The following is a 19,824-nucleotide window of genomic DNA, read 5'->3' as shown; positions in this document are numbered from 1 at the left end:
TGTGAGCTCAGGGAAGCAGCTCCAGAGAGTGAGGTCCTATTTGCCTAGGGATTTGAGATGACTGCTGATGTTGTACAATTTTTATTCAAGGAGCAATTACTGTTGTACTTTCTGGGAGCTTGAACCTCTCTGCACCTTCCCTGCATCACCCTACTTGTCATCTGTTCCTACAGTCCCTCACAGCCCAGACTCTCACCAGCAATTAATGCAGTTTGAGTAAGTCATCTCTTGGCAAAATATCCTGGGAAAAATTTCTCCTATTTCTGCTTCATCACCAGGACTCATGTTTGATCTAGAACTTTGGTGACTATGATTACTCCATCATCATAGGAGGTAGGATTATAATTTCTGTTTGGTTGCCATCATAAGGCAGTCATAAATAAATTTTTTAAGCTTGTCTGAAATAGCCAGAAGTCTTCTTGAAGTACACGATATCCTATGAAAAAATCCTGGTAAGCATAAGCACAAAGAAATAAGTCAATGTCTGTTGTTGTGCTGCTTGGCATTATAGGGGAATGAGGGAACCATCTACTGCAGAAGATCAGAGGATAATCATTCTGTTTGGGGTCCCCAGAAATTTCCACCATGTCACAGAGTTGCGTCACAGGCAGAGACCAGAAAGAAACAGTACGATGACAAAACCAAGGGATTCTGATTTTAGTCCACATGCAATACTCACCTGATTGGTGCAAGGCATTTGCATCATTTTGGTACTCTATATTACTGACAGATAACAGAGGAAAGGTTCAGTTAGGAGGCATGTACCTTGCACTCATTGTGAAAAAGTTTTACCTTGCACTCACTGTGAAAAAGTTTTAATTAATACTTGCCCACTATTTATCTCTTAAGTGATTTTCTTACAGTAACAGAGGAAATCTGATTCTAGCTTGTCTAAAACTGATCAAAAAGAAAGAGAGGGAAGAATGGGGGATTATTGTTCTTATGAAAAAAAGAAAAAAGGGATTTTCAGGATATACTATACTGAGGATATCTGCTTAAGGGACTTTTGCATATCCAGTGACGTGAGGCATGAAAGTTGATCCTTTTGAGTTACTTTTTTTTATTGAACACTTGGTCACAAATTGCCCTGTCTTACATGTGTTTCTGATTACTATCACCCAGGACAGAAATCTCAAAGTCTTTGGTGAATAGGTAGATTCGAATTTGCTAATGTTCCCTCTTTTTGAGTAACAGATAAATGCAACCTGTGAGTAACCACTTCAGCCAGAGTTTTAAATAGAATTTCTGAAGGTAGGTGGTCTATCATTCCTTTGTCTTACACCTTGAGAGTGCAGGTTTGATTTCATATGAAGCTGTAGCTGAACTGTAAAAAAACCCATAGATTTTATAAAAAACTTTCAATGAATTACAAAATATTATTCACACAATGACATATTTTTTGTGTTAACATTTTTACAGCACTGCAGGAGTCAATCATAATCAAGAAAAGAGACTGGCTGGGTGGAAGGAAAATGAAATTTAATGAATAATAAAAGAGAAAGTTAAGCTGCATGTATTTAGAAACTAATACCTTTTTGTTGCATTAATGGATGAACTAATAGATCAAAGGTTTATAAGTGCCAAGAGAAAGAGGTGATGTGTGCATCATTAAATGATGTACTTTATTTCTATAAACATAGATTGTCAAACCAGAAAGACTTATAAGACTGTATCTTTCTTCCTGACACAGACCATAGGATATTTTTATTTAAAGGAGAACATAACTTTTAAAAAGAGCAGGAAAAAGAAATTCAAAACAAACCTCCAAACAAACTCCCAAATTTTTTTCTCAGTCCTTCAAAGGATTCTTAGAGAAAGGATTGCAATGATTAATTTAGTAGTCTCCCTAAGAAGATATTTGTTACACTGCACTTCTGGGTCACAGTCTGCTGGGCCACAGCCTGCAGGACTGTGAGCTACTGACTGCTGGAGTGTGGGCTCCATACTGACATCTCTGGGTTGTGGAAAAGGCATAAACAGAACCACAGATATGAATTTTGAGTAATTCAGCTGCTTAGAAGCAAATATCAATTTTTAATGTTTTGCAAAATTCAAGGAAAATCTTTTTGTCTGTGTATGTATTGACTTTAAGCAGAAATAAAGGACAAGAGTGTAAGACTCTTTAGTGGAAGAAACCTAATGGTAACTAGATTTGCCCTTCTGACTTCCCCGGAAGATTCCACTGGAATTCCCAGAATTCTTGATATTATAAACTGGAAGGCCACTGGATTTATTGTTTATTCTAAATTTAGCAATAGCACATAATTTCTCAAATAACTCATTTTGATAATACCGGAAATATCATTATTTCAGAAAATGAGTAAAGCTGTCCTCATCTCCATTTCTTCAGCACAGTGGCAGATTCTTTGAGCTATGTCAGTGTTCTTCACAGTGGCTAAGATCTGTGTCTCTTCAGAGCCCTGGATTCAAGTGATATCAGCCAACTTAATATGAGTTTGTTTGGCTTCTTGTTCAGTTGCTTGATATGAAGCTGTGAACCTTGTTCTGCATCAGAGTTTACTGTGTCTCCATGAGCCTATTGCATGATTCGAAGCAAAAATATGAATGTGTTGAACACTGCATTGAATTTTTCATGCACTGAACTTCAAATGTAAGAATATTAAAAGGAATATTACTGCCTTAGTTCTACTCAGGAGTCTTTGCTTCAATCACATATTCTTGTTTGATTTTTCTCTTTGAACTAAAATAAAGTTTTATATGCTACTACTTCATGTCCAAACGTCTAGGACGTGTTTCACTGGAAGAATTGTGCCAGCTATAGCCTGTTTTGATCTCTGTGGCTCTTTTTATTCTTACTGGGTTTTTGCAAGGTGAATCATTAAATATTCTATGTGAGGGGTTGTGGAAGCATTAGCAGAAAAGGCGAAAACATCCCTCAGAAAGTCACAGTCTGATCTAGATATTGGTCACATGGTTTAAGGTTGTCCTGAGACACATGTCTGATTCAGAGTATTCTGAATCCAGGTAAAAACTTCTTTCCCTTGAGGATGAAGACAAAGAGTAGGATGCTTATCTTCCCTTGCTTGCTGAGTACAGGGAAACTTTCCCATTTGGCACTCCTGAAATGTTGTTCTTATCAGTGATTTCTGTGGCTGGAGGCTAAATGACAGTGAGCAGTGGAGTTTTTTGTATAGCTAGCCCTGCTCTGGCTTCCAGTCTGAACCCATAGATTAGCCACATCATGTTTAACTGTAATATCAGGCAGTGAAAAATTCTCCTCTGTTTTACTAACCTGACACAAATACTAACCTTAACAAGTACAGCCTCCAGATGTGAAAACCCGCCTCCTCCACCCAAAAAAGGCACATAAACAAACAGAAGACTTGAATGTGAATTCAGTGGTTTTATTATTGCTCTCAAGAACTTTTTATATGAGAAAAAACACTTGATGGATGGAATTAAGAAAGACAAATAAATTCTTGTGATATGTTGATCAGGGATCCATGTGCATTGAACTTCGATTACTGAATTTTGTCCTAATATGCTTGTATGTACATTTAAATCTGTTTAGAGAGAGATTTATTACCACCACTTTGTCATTAAAAAAAAGAAAGTTAGAGCTTTTCAGAGAATCTAAAATGGTTTCAAAATATTGAAAGATTTTATGTAAAATATTCTTGTTTTCTTTTTTTTTCATGTTTCTCCCTAAGGAGTTATTTTGAAAGAAGTTATTTGACTCAAAATGGGAAACAGTTGTCGGAACTTCAGTTTTGGCAAACAAATTAAGCCTGTTAACTAGTCTGATAAAAATAGACTTGGGGCAGTATGCTGTATATTATAATTATAGACATGTTTAGAAATATATGAAATTAAAAAAAAAACATTTTTCAATTGGTAAATTTTACATTATACAAAGGAATAACATTTTCAATTGAAATTTTGATCATGTTTCTGATAACACAATTCTTATAGCTTTAATATGGATGTTTAATCATTAACATTCTTGACTGAAATAACAAAAGAACATGAACCCAGAACCATTTAAACTTTAACAGCTTCTAAATCTCATCTTTCAAAGAACTGTTGGGTTTCTTGACTTCCAGCTGACAGAAAGGAAGTGGGTAAAATAAACTTCCTTAAATAGTGATTGGCATTTATTTAATTCAGAATGCCAAAGCAGCCACAGTGAATTTCCCTACACAACTTCAGAAAGACTTAGAACTACTCAAGTTTTAAGATTTAAATATATCTCCAGGCAAGGAAGTCCTTATTTCTAGAATAATAGACATTAATTTTAAACTTTAAAAAAAAATTCAGAAATTGAATTTTTTACATAGTTGGTATGGTATTGATATTGCTATACTTGATTTATTTGAACCTGTGAAAAGGATGAAGCTAAATGGAGTAACATAAAATTCAGGAAAAGTGAGTTAAATTACAATTTTATACAGTTCACTAACAACAGCTGAAGAAAGGATGTATAGTATCCACTATTTATGTAACCTATTAAAATGTCCTAACTTTATTATGTATCTTAACCTTTGACTATGTGGGTTATAAGGCCTCTCAGAGGCACAGAGTCTAGTACAGACACGTCCTAACTGCTACCTTGTTTTGTAACAGCAGAAGTATTAATAAAATATAAAATAGGTTCAAAAATGTTATGAATTTGACAGGCAGAATTAATACAATCTAAATTGTTGTGCTATTTTAAGTTGATCCATATATTAGTTATATGCTACTCCTGTCAAGTAAGATAACTGAATACTGAGTCATTCCTTAAGCTATGTGGATTAGTTGAAATTTGTTTACTTGCAGCTTCTTGTGTGCAATGATGTTTCTGGAAACTACAAGAATGTAGATTATGTCTGCCCAAATTTTAAGAAAATTCTTCAGTGCTGATGTCTTTTAGTACCAAAGACTGAAGTATATTGTCCATATGCTTCAATCAAACTGACCTTAAAAGTACTCAGTTTTTATTTAATGCCTGATCTTTGGGACAACATGTAAGTGCTTTCAGACTTGTCCTTGCTCAGCAGGAATGATTTGTGGATTATAAGGTGCTATGAGGAAAATAGGACAATGTGTATATGCTTATGAATTATTTTGAGCTTAACATTTCTCTGTGACTGTTCTTCACTGCAGGGAAGTGCAAATGATGACCTTTGTAGTCTGACAGTTTATGAAAAAACAGAATGCAGTCATCAAGGTTAGAATCCATATGATTGATTTTCACCAGATTGCATCTAACTTTGATCACTTAAAGCTTAATAAGATATTTTTATGCCACTATTTTATGATCTGCGTTATTTCTGTGCTTACAGAAACCACTTCTACTTCTTCAGTGACTGAGAAAGTGAGATTTTTATTTGATTTTCATCAAGAAAATGGTGTGGCCTATTTTTGGAAGATCATGCTCAAGTAGACTTTGATAGACTTAATATCAGAAACTAGTTTTGAAGTCGTGAAAAAATATGGTAAAATACCTCTGTGTATTCCCTATTAGTCTAACACGTGTATTCAGCTTCAAAACATTCCTTTAAATCTTTTTCTCAATAAAATTACAAAAAATCCTATGTTATGAAACAAGAATACTGTGACAGAAGCACACACTCTTAAATTCATCATTTGAACTAAAAGGAACAATGCAATGGAAAGGACCAAAATTTTTTATTCCACCAACTTCTGAGATTGCAATATACTTAGACTCAGTACAGGAGAGGGGATCTCTACTAAGGACTGTGATTCACTAGCCACAGGTTACCATGTTTCTTTCCTTGTTCATCTTTCATTATCAAAACATCCCCACCCTGGGGATGCTCTGTTTCAGAAAGCAAACGAATGGAATGAAGAACACAAATGCTATTGAGTTATAAAATTCAGCATCTCAGAGAAAATACACTTTTTCAGGGTTTGGTGTTAGACATTAATTAGTTCCTGCATAATCGTTCAGCAGTCCGTGATCTTGCTCAATAGGATATTTTGTTCAAAGGTAGGGTTTTTTGATTCATATGATAATGAGTTAAATCTACTGTAAATTAATCTCCCAGGTAAATGAAAGACAAAGATTGTCTTCCTTCTTCAACTGTCAGCTTCACAGGCTGTTCTGATTTCTCTTCACTGGATGATTTTCTTTCCCAGTTTTTAAAATGGAAGTTCAAGCTTTTTTCTCACTGCAGTACAAATTCTGTCATCTTCATAGATTCATACCTCATTCATTCCTCCATCTTCTTACAGACCTGATGTTATATCTCAAAAATGCAATTTACTGTGATTTTTCAGAGACCATTGCATATTTCACTAGGAAATTCAATATGGAACTTATATGATTTCAATGTGATCCCCACAGAGATGCAAATGCACCAGTATTATTAAAATATAATTAATGGTGGCTAGTCAGATGGTAGCTAATGATTGTTAATTGTTTTTTAAACTTGGAGGTCTCTCTTCCAGTCCAAATTGATATGATTTTTGCCTTCACACCAGCTGTTGACTCTACAATTCTTTCTAGATTGAGGACGTCTGTCACTAGAGGTGCCTCATAACCTTGAGTTATCTGGATCTTGGACTGATTGCATTACTTTCCCATATGGTAGCACTGAGAGGTCTTCTCTAAATTTTTGATACATTCTTCATGTACATTTGGTCACAATGAAAACTGAATTTACAATGTTTTTGTTTCCCTTTATGAGGCAATCCTTCCACCTCCTGGGTTTACTTTACAGGTCATGACAGTGCTTTACATTGGCAACAGTGTGAACTAAACAAACACTGCTTCCTTGTATCTCTTCCGAATGGGAATTTCTGCAGTGCATTTGGCTACTTTCCTGCTGCACCAATAGCATCCATATGGTGACTTTTTTTCTGCTCTATTTAATATTTTCTTTATTCTGGGATCTTTTCCAGTTTGGCTATGTGAGAGGTGGACTTCTTTTGTGGGGTGAACACATTGTCAAAAACCACAAATTTTAAAAAAGGGCAGTGTGAACCTTGAATGAAGAGAAGAAGTCTGAGGAATAACAAATTTAGCATAGAAAACACAGAAAAATGAACACATACTGCTGCACATGACAAACAACAGAAAGGAAAACTGCTTAGTCAGAATCAATCAGCAATGTGAGATACAAAATAATTGCACAGAAGGCTCAGACACGTGTTCAAATTCCCAGTGTTCAACAAGTTTCTGAGCATGCACTGAATCAGTGTAATTGTGTTCTCAGCCTACGGCAACAAAACATCTAGTAACTTTGCTTAACTCATTTTCATTGCATGATTGATCAAATTGCACATCATAGTGCAATTTGTGCTTACACAAATGGGGATTAAAACTGTCACACTTTTAGTTGTAAATCTATGGCAACATGTTTTGTTTTCTGATATGTTAAGTATTTCTACTTCCAAATAGAAAAGAAAGGTAAGATCTTAGGATTTGCTCACATTTACACAGAAAGGCTATGCATAGCTTGGAAATGAATTCAAAATTTGAGGCTGACTCCACACTGATCTTTCAGCAGTTGATATGTGCTTATTTCTGGTTTTGTTACATACTAATAATCTGATAATACAAAATGTGTCAGGATAGTGAAAGATTCAGCAAATCAAAAGAGAGAAAAGTGAATAAACTGAAAAAGATAGGAAAACATTATAGAATCAGAGAATATTCCTGAGCTAGAAGGGACCCCCAATGATCATAGAGTCTAACTCCTGAATCTGTGCAGGACAACACCAAAAATCACACCATGTGCCTGAAAGCGTTGTCCAAATGCTCCTTGAACTCTGTCAGGCTTGATGCTGTGATCATGTTACTGGGGAGCCTGTTCCAGTGCCCAACCACTCTCTGAGTTAAGAACCTTTTTTTAATATTCAACCTAAATTTCCCCTGACACAACTTCAGGCCATTCACTTGTGTCCTCTCACTGATCACCACAGAGAAGAGATCAGTGCCTGCCCCTCCACTTCCACTCATGAGGAATTTGTAGACCATGATTAGGTCTCCCTTTGATGTCCTCTTCCCCAGGCTGAACAAAACAAGTGACCTCAGCTGCTCCTCATAAGGCTTCCCCTCTAGACCCTTCTCCCAGCTTTGTGGCACTCCTTTGGGCACTCTGTGCTAACTTTACATCCTTCAAGGAATAAGGCAGGGCCTTAAAAACTGAGACCTAAAATGAAATGTGGTCATTGAAACAAACCTCTGGTAAAATCATTCAACTGCATTACTTAAGCTAATTACAGTCACATTAGGCCTTTCCTGAAAAATGATCATTCTCTCAATGTGTTTATCTGATTTCTGTACCAGAAGCTGGAGCAATACAATATCCTAGTAAGTCTCATTGACATACATGCATCAACAGTCACACAGACATCACTAAGCAGACAACACCTTCTAGTGGAAACTGGAGGTTCATGAGCTTTGTCAACTTAATCACAAACTAAAACCTGACACAGCCTTACTGGAGGGACATAAAATGTGCTTTGGAATCGTGGAGGAGCAAAATATCAGTCATGCTATCTGCTCCTTACTTTATGAACATAAGGCATCCTTTTTGTCCATCTTTTATTTTTTAAACAGTATCTATTATTATAACATTTTTCACTTTCTGCGGGTAAAAAACAGGCACAGTCATGGTTGGCAAAAAAAAGAAAAAAACACCCACAAACTCACAAACAACTACTTTAAGGCAGTGGAACCTAATTTTAACTCAACAATATTACAAATCAGACTATTCTCTTGAATTGAAGCTGTGTTTTACTGCTATTTTTTTGTACTTGAACCAGAATAAAGCTGAAATGACTTGACTATGCTATCTTTTGTCCCTGTTCCACCTACATTTCTCCCTTGTCCTTTTCCAATTACTTATGAATACAAAAGCAGCTGTATATCTTCATTACAACTTCAAGTAACACTTTCACGATTAAGATACATTTAATATAGAAATGCAGTTGAAATAGTGCGATGAAACAGAAAGATTGTGGGATGTTACACCGAAGTCACACTGTCAGGGAGGCAACATACCAGCTCTAGTCATTTGCATGGTAAGCTAAACTTTTGAGCAGGAAGCTTTATTAGATCAGAACTCCAGAAGAAACCTTTAATAGCTCACAAATTTGGCTAATTGGCATGTGTGGTAAATTTGAAGTGTCTAGGATGTGATGGACTCAGGATACAGATCAGTTACACATATGCAGTACATTTGACATGGTTTAAGTTTGACAAATTATAACAATTGCGATATTAGTCCATGTTGGCAAGTGTAAATATGGCATAGTCAGGCTGGCAACAAATTCATTACATAGGACACACCAAAAATATTTTGTTGATCATGTTAAAAATTCAATACTATCTTCCAGATCAATCTGACCAAAAACTTTTTTTTTTTTTTTCCTAAGACAAGAAAATCAAGGCTGTTTTCATAGTTCTTGCAAAATTTACTTCATAAAAATATTTGGAAATTATTTAATATTCAAAATATAATAAACAATTTCCAGTTTGATTTCCTTGAACTTTAAGAAGTAAATATATTTAACTGCAGTCAAACAAGTCTCCTCTATATTAGTAAAAATTGATCTAAAATTAACCTTTTCACATTAACTTCCACAAAACAAAAATTTTCTCCATTGGAGTATTTATATAACAATGATCTGCCTGGAATATTGATTTTCAGAATGTGCTACAATTTAACAGAAAGAAGTAAAAACAAGTTAGAAAAACATTTAAAAGTTGAATTATATTTTCTGTACCACAGCAAGATATATGATTTTTTTTTTCTTTTTAATAATTACAAAGTCTTCAAACATTATCTAGTCTACAGGACTGCAAATTCATCGTCACATATTTAAGCATTTGGGGGGTTGGGTTTTTTTGATATGAGATTTTTTTTTCCTTCCAGCATTTTATTTAAAATCTGCTCTAGAATTTAAGGCTCTTTTTAAATGCATACTAGTATAATTAGATGCACCATAAAGCAGCTTAAGCTAATTGAAGTGGCCACAAAAACTGTCAGTGCAAATTGAGCCATCTGGATGAACAGATAAAAGCTTTGGAGACATTCAAAAGCCAGGTGGCATTCAGTTACTTCCCATCTCTTCTTCACAGTATGGTTAGAAAACTGGGAGAAAGAAAAGTAAAATTCTTTATGCCATAGAGCCAAAATCTAGTGTCAACAATTTATTTCTGGAAAGAACAGAACAATTAACATAAAGTATTAAGAAAAGTTAATGTGGTACTATGTAGTAATAAAAAATTATAAACTAAAGTACATAAACCAAAAGAGCAACAGCTACTCAGTGTACAAAACAGGATCAGGCCAAACCGTAAGATAAATCATTATCCTTATAAAATAATGATATTTTTCTCATTTAAGGTACCTGACAAGATATAAAATACTGACTGAAGTTTCAAATCAGTCATATGTTTGTAAAGAAGTGGGCAAATCCCAAGTGCTAATTTTGAAAAAGTGTGAACTTCCCTTTTTCTGCTTCACATCTGTGAGGATTATGTATGCTCAAAGGTTCTGAAAAATCATAATGGACTTTTACTGAAACCTTGTTTGCAAAAGACTCTGTCATCTCTTCTGTATTATACATCATAGCTATTCAGACTGCCAAGGATTTTTCCTTCTTGGATTATTGATTGTTTGGTTTTGGTTGTTTGTGTTTTGGTTTTTTGTTTTGGTTTTTGTTTGTTTGTTTGTCTTGTTGTGTTTTTTTAAAGCATGATTGTTTTCTGAAAACTGATTTACTTCTCATACAGTTCAGTTTTCAGACAGAATCTCTATATGATACTGTAAAAGAATTGGGCGAAATTGCTCAAACCTCATGTTCCATGAAAATGAGTTTTAATTAAATAAAAAGTACCTGGCAGGATGTCATCTTTATAAAACTTGTCTTTTTCACACATTTACAACTTGACTGCACTTAAGAGGATTTTTAATAAAGCTCACAGATATGCTGCAATGATGTTTTTATAGAATTTCTTCTTAAAATATTTTACATAATATGCAAAAGAAACCCAGACAAGCCCCAAATTTGAGCTTTCCTTTTTAGTTTAACTGTGGTTTAAATTTGTCATTCTTTAAGAAAAAAAAAAATCTGAAAACTCAAGTAGATCTAAGAATAATAAACAATAACTGCAGGAATTACTTTGTAAATCTCAAAAAATAAATGTTCAGTTCTGATATACTTATGGATAATATTTGAGCTCACCTGGAAGAAGCCCCTGTTGAGGAAAGCTGATGTTTTCACAGCTGCTCTTTTTGCTCAAAGATAAATAGTTCTTTTATTGTCACTTACATGTATCAGAATAGCTTTACATTTCAAACACGTTTGGATTGTTTCACATGTGCTACCCCACATATTTTTTCCCTATGAACTTTTTTCGATGTGTGGAATTTCCTTCCAATACCACCTGGGTATTCTGGTCATTACAGCATCAAGGGCTGTACGAGTACCTATAGACTGGGAGAGATATGGTATCTGATCACTACAGAATCTTCAAAGTACCCAAACCCTTGGAAATCCAATAAGAGAGGAGCAATCTCTCAAGTACCCATGCTCTTTCCCTGATAGCCCATAGCTCTCTTCTAGGAAGCATCCTACCAGCTAACCTCTGAGGCCAGCTCTATACAAGATTTATGACAGAATAAAATGAACTTTCAGAATGAGTATTTGATGTCTTCATTGGGATATTCCTGCAGGCCTGGTCAGCTTTAACACCTGTAGTTTCTTTGAGTCTGTGACCAGCAATGATCTAAGATGTCTTCAATACCTAATTTTTAGTGTACAAATTTTCATGTAATAGATCATGTCATGTCCCAGGGCAAGAAACTCTGATACTAGGTCATATAGTGGATAAAAAGGCATAGTTGTAGGTTGCAAAAGGGACAGGAACCTCTTAGAGGGCTTCTTCTGAACACAGAATGCTTCTAGGCAGTAGTATTCTTCCCAGCTACAGGACGATAGGCTGCAGAGCATCCTTTGCTTCATGGTCCTAGTTCAGAAGGCGTAGCCAGGGAAGACAACACCTCACAGATCCCATGGTGCTGTGCTATGTGCATGAGACGTAGCCCTCGATGTGAGGCAACACAGAGGCAGAGGCTGTTGTAAGAGTTTAGACAGCTAAGATGTGGTACCTCTGTACCTCTAAACAACAAAAGGTTCCCTGGTGCCAACTTGGCAAATAAAGCTTAATGGAAAAAAAGCTAACTGTGGCTATGGATTACCACTAGAGGGTATTCTTGCTCACTACAATAATATCCAGCTGAGACTATCCCATATCACAGAGAGAAGTCATGGGGCAACAAGGAAAAAAACAGTGCAAAATAAAAACTATCTAAGTAAGCGTGACTGCGTCTGTTAAATTTTTCTCATTGCACAGATCTGAAAAGCTTTCATGAGGCAGCTGAAACTCTGCACACTATTAAACCAGGTACAACTTGTTGTTTTCATAGCCCAGCTGGAAGGAGATAAATGTGCTTGACAATTCATGAAATATTAGAAGAAAATGAGATCATTATTGTCTTCATGTAAACAAAGCCATTTACACCTCCCTTATAGTGCAGAGGTCACAATTAGCTGTGGACTTTGTTTGGTTTGGTTTAGATTTTTGTTCTTGCAGTTTTTTAAAAATATTTTTATTTAAAAAGATTTGAGTTAAATCTTTTTTTGTCGTTATTAGTATAGAGAGCAAGTGTCTGTGGAAATATTTCCTAAATAAAGCTTATAATTTTACAGTGACATATTTAAAATAGTTTGTTTATTTTAGGGAACTGCAACATGATGGTAGCATGACCAATGAAATATGCAGAAGAGCATGTTATTAGAGACAATTTTGTATTTAAGGATAGAAGTTACATTTCAAAATTAGAACAGTGTTGGTATTTAACAGCTTACATAGATACTTTATGTCTGGCCCATGAAATGGGCATTAATTTCTGATTGTATAAAAATTCTTTTAAGCAATTCTTAGTAGTAAACTTCAGAGGAGCTGCTTCATTCTTCTGGTTTAAATTTTCCTATAAATGAGAGCCTTTTGGAAACCCTCTCTTTGAATGGCCTCAAGTTCATTAATATGATTACCATCAAAAGTTAAATAGACTGGATTTTTATGTTAGTGACTGACAAGAGGTAAAATGCTTTTCTTGCTTTAATAAGTGTAACTTTTTTTTAAAGCATTAATAAGGGTTGTAAATGGATTTGAAGAAAAAAAAGACTAAAATTTTCAAAAACCATTATGAAAATTGAGTAAAGAGAAAGACTTTGCTCATCCTAGAGGGTTCTAGTTTAGATTGTGCTGGAAACAGAAGGAAAATTCATTTTTTTCAATTTAGGCATCTCAAAGTTAGAAATCTAAAACTGATCTAGTCATGATAGGCTCTTCACATACTCGTAGGAGAGAAATAGGAACCTCCAGAGGGCAGTTCAGCTCAACTTAGCAAAAGTGTATTAGAAAAAGGAGATGATCAACCTTAGGTGGCACCTGCCTCACATGTAATGTAGGATTTTCACATGTCCAAAGGGAAGTAAGGTTAATTCACTCAGATGGACCAAAACCCAGAAAAAGTGCCTATCTTCCCAATATCCTGTAATCAAAAATAGCATTTGTTTCAGCTAGTATTCACTCTATAATATGATTCTTCCATCTGAAGGATTGGGACAAAAGAGGGAGGAGCTGGGAGAGGAGTGTTGCTCACCATAAACAGAAAATGCTGCAGGTTTTAATGTCACTCCTTTGTCTGAAGTAAAAACATATGTCAAGATGCTCTGTGGTCTCTACAGGAAATAAAAAAGACAAAAGGAAAAAGAAACATTTTTAAGAGTAACTTTTTTCCCACAAAAAATCCCATTCCTAATTGTGTTACTAAATATGTGCCTGCTTGAAATATTTTGACACTTCACATATGACACATTTGTGAACATTTTAATAATTTCCAATAAAAATGAGCAGCTGTTCCTTAGACTATATTCGCATTTTTTCTTACTTCAAATGTTTTTCTTCTTTCCTTTCATCAACTGTAACAATTTCTGGTAATCCTAACAAGTATTTCTAACAACAAATTAATTTTCCTAAACTATTCTGTATATTAACAGATCTTAAAGTCAGAGAAAGCCTTGTGATAGTCTAGTTAGATCTGTGGGGTAAAAGAGGTTATCAGACTTCTACCAGTTAACTGATGTTCCACATTAATGATTTCCAGAATATATATCTACATTTGGTTTAATCATCTGTCCTGACTCTGAATGTACCACAACTCCAGCTAAATTTCTTCTTAAGCATTCTTATTGTTGGCATTCATGCCCTCATTTGCATCTGAATTTATCCCATTTCATCTTAGTACAGAATGTTACTATGACTTTGCAGACTGAGAGCTCTTCATTAGCTGGGTTCTGTCTCCCAATAAAAAGCCCCCGAACTATGGTGAAAGTATGTCTTTGTTTTCTTTTGGTTAAACTAAACGGATTGATTCATCCTTGTTAGCGAGTTTATTGAAACAAGAGTACTTGAAGTTAATAATAACACTTAAAGAGGACAAACCCCTATCTTCATTGGTGCCCTGGGAGCCAGGGGGTCTGCTAAGCAGTATTAGCTGCTGAGAGGCAGAGTGGAAGAAGCTGGGCAATGCAGCCTCCTTCAAGCCTTTGATAGATTATTGTCTTGTATAAACAGTATTAAGAAGTACACAAATACTCTCTTGTTTCTTAGGAGCTTGAAATCCTTTGTAATTCACAGTGTATTGAATCTCACATCTTGCCTGGAAGCTAGACCAGCATTATCCCTGGTTTAGACAGGGAAATGGAGGCAAAGGGAATTTATATGATTTGCCTCAGGACCAGATTATCCTTCTACCTTATTCACCAGCCTGAGCTTCAGCTTTTCAGTAGATAAAAACATTTATGTTTGAGTGGGATCTGCAAGGGGATAAACATCAGGAAATTTCCTTTTAATGCTACCTGTGGATCTGTCAGTCCCCAGAGATGAGTATATGTAATATGCATGATAATTTTCCTCCAGATTGAATAATTTCAAATTTCCTTTATATTCAAAGAGGGTCTGAGTCAAAGCCTGTTGAAGAATGAAATTATTCTTACAAGCTTTGAACTAAGCTTATAAATGTATCTTTCATTTTAGAATGTGATGCATACATTACAAGACACTATTACTTCACTAGGAGGCATTTTTTTAGAAAATGTTTTGTACTTATATTCAGCTTCATGTAGGCATAATTATTATCAAGTTATACATTTAAAATCCAAGTCAAGAAGAACAAAAGCTAGTGATAAATTAAAGTAAGCTCATAACCTTTCTTTACTCGGTGCAGTTTGCAGCTGGCGTGTTATCTAGGTCAAAGATCAAAACAAAAAAGAAATTAGCAGATCCACAGATCCCTGTTTAAATCAGGAGAACGTGAATTTTCTCCAAACCTGTTGCTGTTCAATTCAGTTTTGTACTCGAGAAGAGCCACTGGATGGCAGCCTTGCTCCTTACAATCAGAGGATCCACTCTTGGCTAACTAAACCTGCAGCCCAAGCATGTCCTGTGCTCTGTAACGGAGGTGCCTTTGCCTGACTGTTCAGAGGGATGGGAACTCTTCACATGCAGGTGCACTTAATCTTTTCAAGGTGCTAGAAAGCCCTATAAAGCCGCACTCTGTTGTGTAAAACGTAATACATCCGCTGATCTTTCATGTTTATTCAGCTTTTTTGGGGGAGGGAGGAGGTGCCACAACAAAAGAGAGGTAGAGTCAAAAGTATCCAGCTTGAATGTTTAAGCAATAAGGAGATTGCTCCGTTGTCTACCGTAAACCCCGCCAGCATGCAATTTCCTTTTTCCTGTTCTCCAAATTAGTTGGTAGGACCAAGTTCCTCCAGGTGGGAATAAGTTCTCCAGACTTCTTGGAAAAAGCTGACCAAAAGTTCCCTTTACAATTCCACTTTCTCCTTAAAAAACTGGGGAGTTTTGCCAAGATGCCACGTATCCTATCACTGTCTTAGTCAAAAATTGCTGGCATCAATGTGGAATTTCACCTTTTAAGTTTGATACTGAATCTTTTGTATCAGAAATACATGCTTTGAAACAATAATAATCTCCTGCTTCTACAACAGTTATATTTGTTCATGCTTCTGTGAGATGATTTTCTCCAGATGGATAAATGGAGGCAAAGGGTAGGTCAGAGTAGGTAAACATACTAAAAATGCAAATCTTTGTAGGATCCAGGTGTCCCGGTAACAAATGTGGTCTTGGTACAGTTCTCATCTTGTCAGTAAGATTATAGCTGAAGAAATCTCAGCTCTACTGCCTTGGACATGTGGTGGATTCAGTTACCCCTCCCTATTTGCTTTCCCCTACCATGACCCTGCCAAAGGCTAAGATATCCCTCCTCCACGACCTGCTTCCTCCAGCTGGCACAGAAGCTTTCCCTGTTGTGTCTGTCACCCTGTAAGTAGCAATATTATCACTCTATGATTTACCAGGCTGCTGTCTGGTGACCTTTTGATGCTTGGCATTTCAGCTCAGAGGAAGTAGAGCCAGTCCCAAAATCTTATCTTCTCTGTGAACTACTAGAGCAAATCCATGGTCAATAAAGATTTTGGTGTGTTGCTGTGTGGCCTGACATTGCTATTTAGAGCTTAACAGAAAAACATTTTAACAAGAGAGCGAGGACTGCTTAATCATTGAGGATTAATAAGGAGACTGCTGCCTTGTCTCCCCATCCATTTCCCACTGAAGAAACAAATAATCTGCTTGTGAATGAGCTCTTGACCCACCTTTGTTTGTGTGTGGCATGTAAAGGAAACTCATTAGATGTTTTGGTACTGATGGTAATTCCAGAGCTGATACCCACATAATAAGAAAGGCACACACAAAAAGGCAAGCTCATGAAAAAACCCAAGCAAAACTGCCCTTACTTTTTTATGAACCTCTGAAAAAGTCTTGCTACAAAAACATCATTGTCTACTGTATCAAGTAAAGGAGAATCTGCATCAAAGAATGAACTGACATGCAGGTAACCAAGCCTCAGTCTATATGCATGCAGTCTAAGAAAATACTGCATGCATACTTGTTCCATTTCATGGCAACCCTCTGCCACAGAAGGATAATTCTTAGCAAAATAATGTTTCCGCAAAATAATGTGTGTGTGCTACACAAGCATGTAGGTCTGTAAAACGAAATGTCTATTACTGGGAAAGAGACATTTCAATATTAAAAACATTCAATATCCCATATCTCATAGCTCTCATATAGGGGGAAGGCCCGAGACAAGGTAAAGAATTCACACCCTTTCAGCTGAACTATGCAGATGAGGTGCTTGGAGTGGTGAACTGGTGACCAGGAGCTCTGCTGAGTGGAGAAGAGTGCCTAGGGTATCATTTAGTCACCTAAATTGGATGTCTAAAGCCACAGTGTGAGGACTATTTCCCTTTTCACATATTTTATGAAGATGTCAAGATCTGAATGTTTCTATCCAAATCATGCTGCATATTTCCGTGATACTTACTGGTTTTCTGTTCCTGTACATTTGTTTTGCACATGGTGAAGTATTGTACTGTGCTGCAGATGTAACATGTTCAAAACTTCAAGCCTGACCAGGTGGCTGCCTCTCAAGAGCTTTGGATTTGCGTAGAATATGCAGCTATCACTTCTGTTGCTCCAGAGGGAGCCTCAGTAGAAAACACAATCAGATGAAGATAAAATCCTCCACAAGTTACTACAACGCTTCAGCACAGCTGAGACTGAGAGCAAACAATCCTCTCTCACTTTATCAGTGCAATCTGAACACAAGCCACCCTGGAGCCTAACTCTGCATTAGTGAGTACAAAAATACACTTCTTTAAGAGCAGTTACCACATTCTGAAATACAACCCCAGACAGTAACAACCATCCACTGAGACATGGCCAAAACACATACCAGCTTCCTTCCAAGTATTCAACACACCAGAAAGTAAGGTGTACAAGAAGTGCTAAAGGAAATCTGAGTCACTGTCACTGTTTTAGGCTCATGCCTGTCATGCCTGGTGAAAGACATCCATAACCTTAGTGACTCTGTTGATAGACTTCATCGACACTGTAGCTGAAGGGGCAAATCTATCATGCAGCCTGCCTAAGGCTAAAAAAAAAAAATCTCATCAGGTCTTATGTGTCATTGCCTTGTAGTAAACCTTCTATTTATAAATAAGATAGTGGATAAACTCTAATGGAAATAACAACAAAACTCTCTTTCCACCTTTAATACCCTAGATTGCTGTAAACAGCAGCTGGGTCAAGCTGAAGAAAAACAGAAGGCTTGGCAGTGACTGGGGACCACTTTTTCATTGAGATAGTTACAAACATAGTTAGAATACTCTTTAAGTCATCAGTAAATAATATACCCCTTCAGGGCACTGATGATGACTATATAGGACAAATAACTGAGTAAAAACAACAACATTTATGTAATGGATTTTATTAGTAGTAGTTATGACCTTTGGTTTTGTTTTCCTTACATAATAAAATGTGTTTACAAGACAATGACTGTCCAGCAGAATATAAAATTTCCATTTTGGGAAGTGTTAGTTATTAAAAGTTAGATCTCTGTAATTCCTGGGACGTGTGAAGGCAACTAACCACTTGCATCAAAGTTCAGCCTTTAGTTTTCTCTTTTGAACAAAGGTCAGCTTTGGCCCATGTTAACTAGGGCTCTCCATCCTTACCGGGACAGATTAGGGGAAGGAAGATGCCGTTCCCAGTAGGCAATTTGGTTGTGTCCTGCCTGGGTGGAGAAGAGATCTCAGGTGTGTACAAGGTGTTGTGTTGTGCCACATGCCTTCAGCGTCACCCAGCAGTAACACAACCAGTGTGTTTCATGTGTTCTGTTCAAGTAGCAATCGCAACTACAGTGACCAACACAGACAAAATCACTAATTTGTCTCTCCTGTTTCAATTATTTAACAGTATCCATGTCTGTTTTCTGTTTGGAGGAAGAATTTGAAGGAGATAGAATGATACTGCTACCCTTTTTAAAATTTTTTTTCTTTTACTTTCCTTCTATTTTTTTTCCTTTCCTTTTCTTTTTCTCTTCAAATGTAATTATTATTTACAAAGAATGTTCAAAAATTTGTTTTCCACAACAAAATAAGATTCAAATAATTAGAAACAGTAACACAGGTAGCACTGAAAGCATCTCATAAGATTTCTCAGCCTCACATTCTGAATGTTTATTTTTAAAATGCTTTCTCTTCTTTTATTTTTTATGCTCTTCTGTTTCTTTGATTTTTCATTGATTCTCACAAACTTAAGAAAAACTAGTGTCAAGAACATAAGGTGCCATTAATATGCCATTTTTGGGGGCAAAGGTATGTACCTCCATGCTTTATGTGGTAGAATTTATGATTGTTTACCCTGGTTAACTAAGTGAACTAATTTATCTGTAATTTATCGTTATAATAAGTGAAAGGCAGCTGTTATACTTACCCTGTAACAAAATGTGGAAATTAATAACTATTCTGAAACAGAAAATACCTTCCTGCACATCTTTCTTGAGTCCTACTAACACAAAACAAAGACCCTCATCAGCTCAGCTTTCTCCCTTACAGGGATCTGGTGGCCAATCTGTTCCATTTCAGCTCTCTTCTGGTTTGAGGTTGAAAGTACTTTTTAACCTGATGCTGTACTTTTTTAATTGTGGCCATTTAGAGCTGCTGAACAGCAGAACTTAATGTCAGACACAGTGTGAATTACATGCGTGAGATACTGCAGTATCTTTCTGTTTCTTAAATCCTGGATCTGCTCCCTCTTCTCCAGCAGTGTCCCTGTCTGTGATTTCTCACATCCCAATTGATTTGAGATGTGGGTTATCTGCTCATCTTCCCTTCAAAGGGCAATAATTCTAA

Source organism: Myiozetetes cayanensis, unplaced genomic scaffold (genome assembly GCF_022539395.1).
Source record: "Myiozetetes cayanensis isolate MyiCay16 unplaced genomic scaffold, myiCay2020 scf3, whole genome shotgun sequence".
NCBI lineage: Eukaryota > Metazoa > Chordata > Aves > Passeriformes > Tyrannidae > Myiozetetes > Myiozetetes cayanensis.
The sequence above is the reverse complement of the archived record's forward strand: the minus strand, read 5'-3'. Positions refer to the sequence as shown.